This window comes from Akebia trifoliata, unplaced genomic scaffold (assembly GCF_017979445.1).
Source record: "Akebia trifoliata isolate Shusen 1 unplaced genomic scaffold, ASM1797944v1 Contig00261, whole genome shotgun sequence".
In the NCBI taxonomy this organism is placed as follows: Eukaryota; Viridiplantae; Streptophyta; class Magnoliopsida; order Ranunculales; family Lardizabalaceae; genus Akebia; species Akebia trifoliata.
This window is the reverse complement of record NW_028236910.1, coordinates 25521-32300: the sequence shown is the minus strand read 5'-3', so window position 1 is coordinate 32300 and position 6780 is coordinate 25521. Positions and strand designations below refer to the sequence as shown.

Below are 6780 nucleotides of genomic sequence, written 5' to 3'. Positions count from 1 at the left end.
TTACTTCGGAGATGTCCTTATCCTGCTCTACCTGAGTGGTTGATCATCTAAATTTTCTACAATGGGTTTGTTGGATCTATCAGAACGATTGTTGATGCTGCGACAGGTGGATCACTTATGGCGAAGACATTTGAGGATGGGTATAATTTATTGGAGGAGATGGCCTCTAACAACTTCCAGTACCATACAGAGAAGATAAATCCAAGAAGAACAGTCAGAGTGAATGAATTAGATATTCTTACGGCTTTGACTACTTAAGTGGTATCCTTATCTAAGAAAATTGATTCATTTGGAGTTCATGCTATTCAAACTCCTACCGTAACATCTGAGAATTGTGGAGACAATCATTCAGGAGATATGTGCCCTAATAATCCAGAGTCTCTCAATTTTGTTGGTAGTAGGCAAAATAATCCATACTCCAACTATTAAAATCCAGGCTGGAAAAATCATTTGAACTTCTCTTGGAGTAACAACAATCAAGCTGGAGCCTTTCATCTACAAAGCCCATGTTTCAACCAAGTTATTATCCTCAAGATCCTCTTAGAGAAAAGAAGCCTTCGTTGGAAGATCTAGTATATCAGATGGGAACCAACACTAATCAATTCATGACAGAGACTAGAACTCAATTCCAGACCCAAGCAGCTTCTATCCGGAATATGGAAATTTAGTTGGGTCAACTTGCTTCAACAATTAACAATCGTCCTCAAGGAACCTTGCCTAGTAATACAAAGATTAATTCGAAAAAAGATGGTATCACATTAAGGATTGGAAAAGAACTAAATGATGTGGTCCAGGAATCAAAGGAACCAGATGTTTTAGTCACAGAAGAAACAGTTTCTAAAGAGATGGGTAAGCAAGAGAAAGAAGATACAAATCAGGAGCATAAAAAGTCAGGTTTGGAAAATATTACTCCTTACAACCCACCCCCACCATTTTCTCAACGTTTTAGGAAACAAAAATATGACGAGCAATTTGCAAAATTTTTGATGTATTCAAGAAGTTGCATACTAATATCCCATTCGCTGAAGTTTTAGAGCAAATGCCAAGTTATGCCAAGTTTATGAAAGATATCTTGACTAAAAATAAGCGATTGACTGAATTCAAAACAGTGGGTTTAACTGAAGAATGCAGTGCTATCATTCAAAGGAAATTTTCAGTAAAGCTTAAGGATCCAGGGAGCTTCGCTATACCATGCACCATAGGTAATCAATTCTCTGGTAGAGCTTTGTGTGATTTGGGGGCTAGTATTAATCTGATGCCACTGTCTATATTTCAAAAATTGGGATTGGGAGAAGCCAGACCTACTACTGTGACACTCCAGTTAACGGATCGATCATTGAAGTATCCAAGGGGGATTATAGAAGATGTGCTTGTTAAGGTTGACAAATTTATATTCCCTATGGATTTTATTATTTTTGATATAGAGGAGGATAGAGATGTTCCAATCATTCTTGGCAGACCATTCTTATCCACAGGTAGAACTCTTATTGATGTGCAAAAGGGTGAGCTTACTATAAGAGTTCAAGATCAAGAGGTGAAGTTTAATGTGTTCAAAGCTATGAAGTTTCCTACTGATGAGCCTGAAGATTGCTATAGAATTGATGTAGTGGACACATGTGTTTGACATTACCATGAAGAAACACTCCCATTTGACGAGCTTGAATTAGCAATAATTAATGCATACAATGAGGACGATTTAGAGTTGGGGAATTACTTTGAGGCTACGCTAAAATTCACTCGTTCTAAGTCGGAATTTGAATTGTTAGATGTGCCATCATTGGGTTCTCATTCGAAGCCTTCAATTCAAGAACCGCCATCACTAGAACTTAAGCCTCTTCCTAATCATTTGAGGTATGCTTTCCTTGGTGAATCATCCTCTTTGTCGATTATTATTTTTGCCTCTCTTGAGCCTGAACAGGAAGATAAGTTATTAAGGGTGTTGCGAGAGTACAAGAAAGCGTTGGGATGGTCCATAGCGGATATTAAGGGGATTAGTCCTTCTATTTGCATGCACAAAATCCTTATGGAGGATGAACATAAGCCCTCTATTGAGCACCAACGTCGGCTTAACCCAATTATGAAAGAAGTGGTGAAAAAGGAAATTCTCAAGTGGCTTGATGCGGGCATAATTTATCCTATTTCTGATAGCTCATGGGTTAGTTAGGTGCAACGTGTACCGAATAAGGGAGGAATGACTGTTGTGACGAACGATAATAATGAGCTTATCCCAACAAGGACAGTAACTGGGTGGCATGTTTGTATGGATTATTGCAAGTTAAATAAAGCTACTCAGAAAGATTATTTTCCTTTGCCGTTCATTGATCAGATGCTTGATAGACTAGCAGGGCACTCCTATTATTGTTTTTTAGATGGATATTTAGGATACAATCAGATTGCTATAGCACCTGAAGATCAGGAAAAGACAACGTTTACCTGTCCCTACGAAACTTTTGCATTTCGAAGGATGCCTTTCGGACTTTACAATGCACCGGCACCATTTCAAAGGTGTATGATGGAAATTTTTTCTGACATGGTGGAGCACTTTATAGTGGTATTCATGGATGACTTCTCAGTATTTGGTGATTCTTTTGATATTTGCTTGGATAACTTGGCATTAGTTTTCAAAAGATGTGAAGAAACGAATCTTGTGTAAATTGGGAGAAATGCCATTTCATGGTGCAAGAAGGAATTGTTCTCAACTATCGAGTATCAATTAAGGGAATTGAGGTGGATAGAGCAAAGATTGAGACTATTGAGAAACTACCACCACTATCTTCCGTCAAGGGTATTTGAAGTTTTCTTGGGCACGCTAGATTCTACTGGCGTTTTATTAAGGACTTCTCGAAGATCTCTAAACCGCTATGTAGTTTGTTGGAAAAAGAAGTGATTTTCAAATTTGATGAAAAGTATCTTGAGGTATTTTAGATATTGAAATCTAGATTAGTGTTAGCACCCATCATTGTTGCCCCAGATTGGAATCTCCCGTTTGAGCTTATGTGTGATGCTAACGATTTTGTTGTTGGCGCGGTTCTAGGCCAATAAAAAAATCAAAATTTTCATATTATATATTATGCTAGCAAGACATTAAATGACATACAAATGAATTATGCCACCACTAAGAAGGAGTTGCTAGCAATGGTATTTGCATTTGATAAATTTTGTGCATATCTCATCGGGAAAAAGGTAATTGTTTTTACTGATCATGCTGCTATCAAATATTTAATTGCTAAGAAAGATGCAAAGCCTCGACTTATCCAGTGGGTTATCTTATTACAAGAGTTTGACTTAGAGTTTCAGGATAAAAAGGGACTAAAAACCAAGTGGCAGATCATCTCTCAAGGCTAGAAAATGGAGGAAAAGTTAATGATGAGACTATGATCAATGAGTCATTCCCAGATGAACAATTATTTACTTGTGATCAAAAGAACTTGCCTTGGTATGCAGATTATGTGAATTTCATCGTCAGCAAAGTGTTCCTTCCAGAGTTAAGCTCTCAACAAAAGAAAAAATTCTTGTATGATGTCAAGTATTATGTTTGGGACGGGCCCTTCTTGTTCAAGCAATGTGCAAATCAAATTATAAGGAGGTGTGTTCCTAAAGAAGAAATTGAAGACATACTTCGACATTGTCATTCGTCTGAATATGGAGGCCATTTTGGGAGAGAGAGAACCGTAGCCAAGGTGCTACAGTCAGGTTTCTATTGGCCTACATTATTTAAAGATGCGCATTTCTTTGTCTCAAGGTGTGATCGATGTCAAAAGGTTGGTAATATTTCAAAGAGACATGAGATGCCACTCAATAACATTCTGGAGGTGGAGATCTTTGATGTGTGGGGAATTGATTTTATGGGCCCTTTCATCTCTTCCTATAATAATCTCTACATTCTAGTGGCAGTCGATTATGTCTCAAAATGGGTGGAAATGGCTGCATTACCCACGAATGATGCTAAGGTGGTACTGAATTTTTTGAGGAAGAATATCTTTACCCGTTATGGCACTCCTCGAGCAATAATCAGCGATGAAGGCACTCACTTTTGCAATAAATTTTTGAAGCCCTTTTAACTAGATATGGGGTAACTCATACGATCACTACGGCCTACCATCCATAAACTAGTGGTCAAGTAGAGATTTCGAATAGGGAAATTAAGCAAATTCTGGAGAAGACTGTGAATCCATCTCGCAAAAATTGGTCCAAACGATTAGACGATGCATTATGGGCTTATCAGACAGCCTACAAAACACCAATTGGAATGTCACCTTATCGATTGGTTTTTGGCAAGGCATGTCATCTCCCGGTTGAACTGGAACACAAGGCATTTTGGGCAATAAAGAACTTGAATTTTGATTTAAGAGCCGTAGGTGAAAAACGTCTTCTACAACTCAATGAGATGGATGGGTTCCATCTCCAAGCCTACGAGCATGCCAAGCTGTATAAAGAGCAAACCAAAAGATGGCATGACAAGAAGATATTGGAGAGACATTTTGAGTCAGAACAACGTGTCCTCTTATTCAATTCTTGTTTGAAACTTTTTTCGGGTAAGCTCAAATCAAGATGGTCGCGGCCATTTATTGTGATTAAAGCATATCCACATGGAGCTGTTGAGGTCCAAGATGAAATCATGAAGGACATCTTCAAGGTAAATGGGCAATGTCTCAAGCATTACTAGGGTAGTGAAATTGATCGTCAGAAATCCACCATCACTCTAGCAAAACCCGGTGTGACTTCAGAGAAAGTCAAGTTGAAGACTTTAAAACAAGCGCTTCTTAGGAGGCAACCCAAGCGTTCTAAACTCTTCTTCATTTATTTTGATTTTCATTATTTTCTTTTTAATTTCAAAAAAAAAAAAGTTAATTAGTTTGCTTTTATCATAATCTTTATAATTTTTCTTAATTCTATTTAATTATGTTTTGTTGAAAAATGTTGGGAATCTCTAAGCAATTCAAAGGCATTGGTAACATGATGCAAGGTTGTGGAAATACAAATTGAAGAAGCCATGGCATATATTAATTTACAGCCGTGACATCTAAACCAGATAGCAGGTCCTGATCTCACAGTTCGAAGAAGCCATGGCTTAACTTTTCTCAAGCCAAGGCACGAATCCGTGATAGAATTGATCATAAATATTAAAATGCGGGCTTTGGCATAATATTCTACTAGGCCTGGGCCCAAAATCGTACCCAAATAGAAAATGGTTACACTTGCTCTAATATTTCTAATGTTACAAAATTTCACAACCAACCTTCTCTTCGTGCCTCAACGAAAAAAAACTCTTCATCTCTCTCCATCTTTTCTACCAGTACTCCTACGTTTCCCTTTCAATATCCAAGGTTGGTGGAAGAGAGATCAAATCCGTGGGCACGATTACACCAAATTGGAATGGATCTTGCAACGACTCTCTTTGCTGATTTGACCAAATCAAGTAAAGCACCATCAGGTTTTGTCTATAAGTTTTACATTCAATTAACCTATTTTGTATATTGTGAATAAATATTTGATTATTTGGATTGAAAAATTCGAGTTTTGATTGCACTTGTCGTAGTTTGGGAATGTTTGATGGATTTAATTGGTTATTGATGTTGAGTGATTGGTGGAGTGATTGATGTTGGAATGGGTGTGTGGATTGTTTGATTGGTGGAGTACTATGTGCTACAATATCTACGGCCTTTTTTGACAGTAGCTGGTATTACTAAATTTTGGGGAGATCATTAAATTTTGTGCATACCAGGTGTTTGTGAAAAGTTCAATGACAATGAGAGAGGTTGGGAAGGTTAAGTTGTTGAAAATTTTGGGGGTTATTTTTGAAAGCGCCCTCAATCCGCGGGGTATGCGGATCCGCTTTTGACCCTTGAGGTTTGGGAGTCGCCACCTAGTTATTATGGTCTAGGAACCAAACTGACTCTAAAATGGATAAAAAAAACTAATCTACTACAGAAAATCTAAATCCGGGGATCATGTTACGGGGTTGGAAGGTGTTATGCACCAACCCCGTCCGACCAATGCCGGTCTCTACTTATCCCAAGTAAGACTACATTGCTAATGACCAAAACCTAGATAAAAAAATAGAAAAATATTACCTTCGATACGCAAAGGTTCTATTCCCTCAGATCTGGTGAAACTACTCCTTGTACTGTACTCCTTACTTTGTTCTGTCTCCGGATCTAATTTCTAATCTCCGAGGCAAGGTATCTCCTTCTTGGATCTGGATGCTTTGAATTTATTATGGATTTTTCGGGTATTTTTGAAAGGTTTCTAGGTGTTTTTTAGGCTAAAATCAAAGTAGGGGTGTTAGGTAAGGAGTTGGGACTCTAAAATTAGGGTTTTGGGAAGGTTGTGGAGGCTTCTTCACCTACTTTTTCCAGGGTTTTTTCTTTTATACGAAAATAGGGTATGGAGGCTCCTTTTTATAAAGTTTCTTAAAAGCATTAGGGTTTGATTAGGGTTTCTTTTAGGGTTTCATTTAGGGTTTCAATTAGGGTTTAGACTTTGGTCTCATGAGATGGACTTAGTCTTTAGGGTTTTAATTTAGGGTTTTGACTTTTAGTCTTATGAGATTGACTTGATTAGTTTACATTAGGGTTTTGATTTAGGGTTTTGACTTTTAGTCTTATGAGATTGACTTGATTAGTATTTTGATTTAGGGTTTTGACTTTAGTCTTATGAGATTAACTTTAATATTTTGACTTTGTCTTTCTTGGTTGACTTTAATGTTTTGACTTTAGCCTTACTTGACTTTAGTCTTACTTGATTGACTTTAATGTTTCACTTTACATTTTTTTAATG

The 6780-nt window shown here is 37.4% G+C and overlaps 1 pseudogene; it reads left to right on the top strand.

Annotated features, from left to right (window-relative positions):
* The first annotated feature begins 1039 nt into the window (after nucleotides 1-1039).
* LOC147381781 (uncharacterized) lies at nucleotides 1040-4636 on the top strand (annotated as a pseudogene).
* The last annotated feature ends 2144 nt before the right edge of the window (nucleotides 4637-6780 follow it).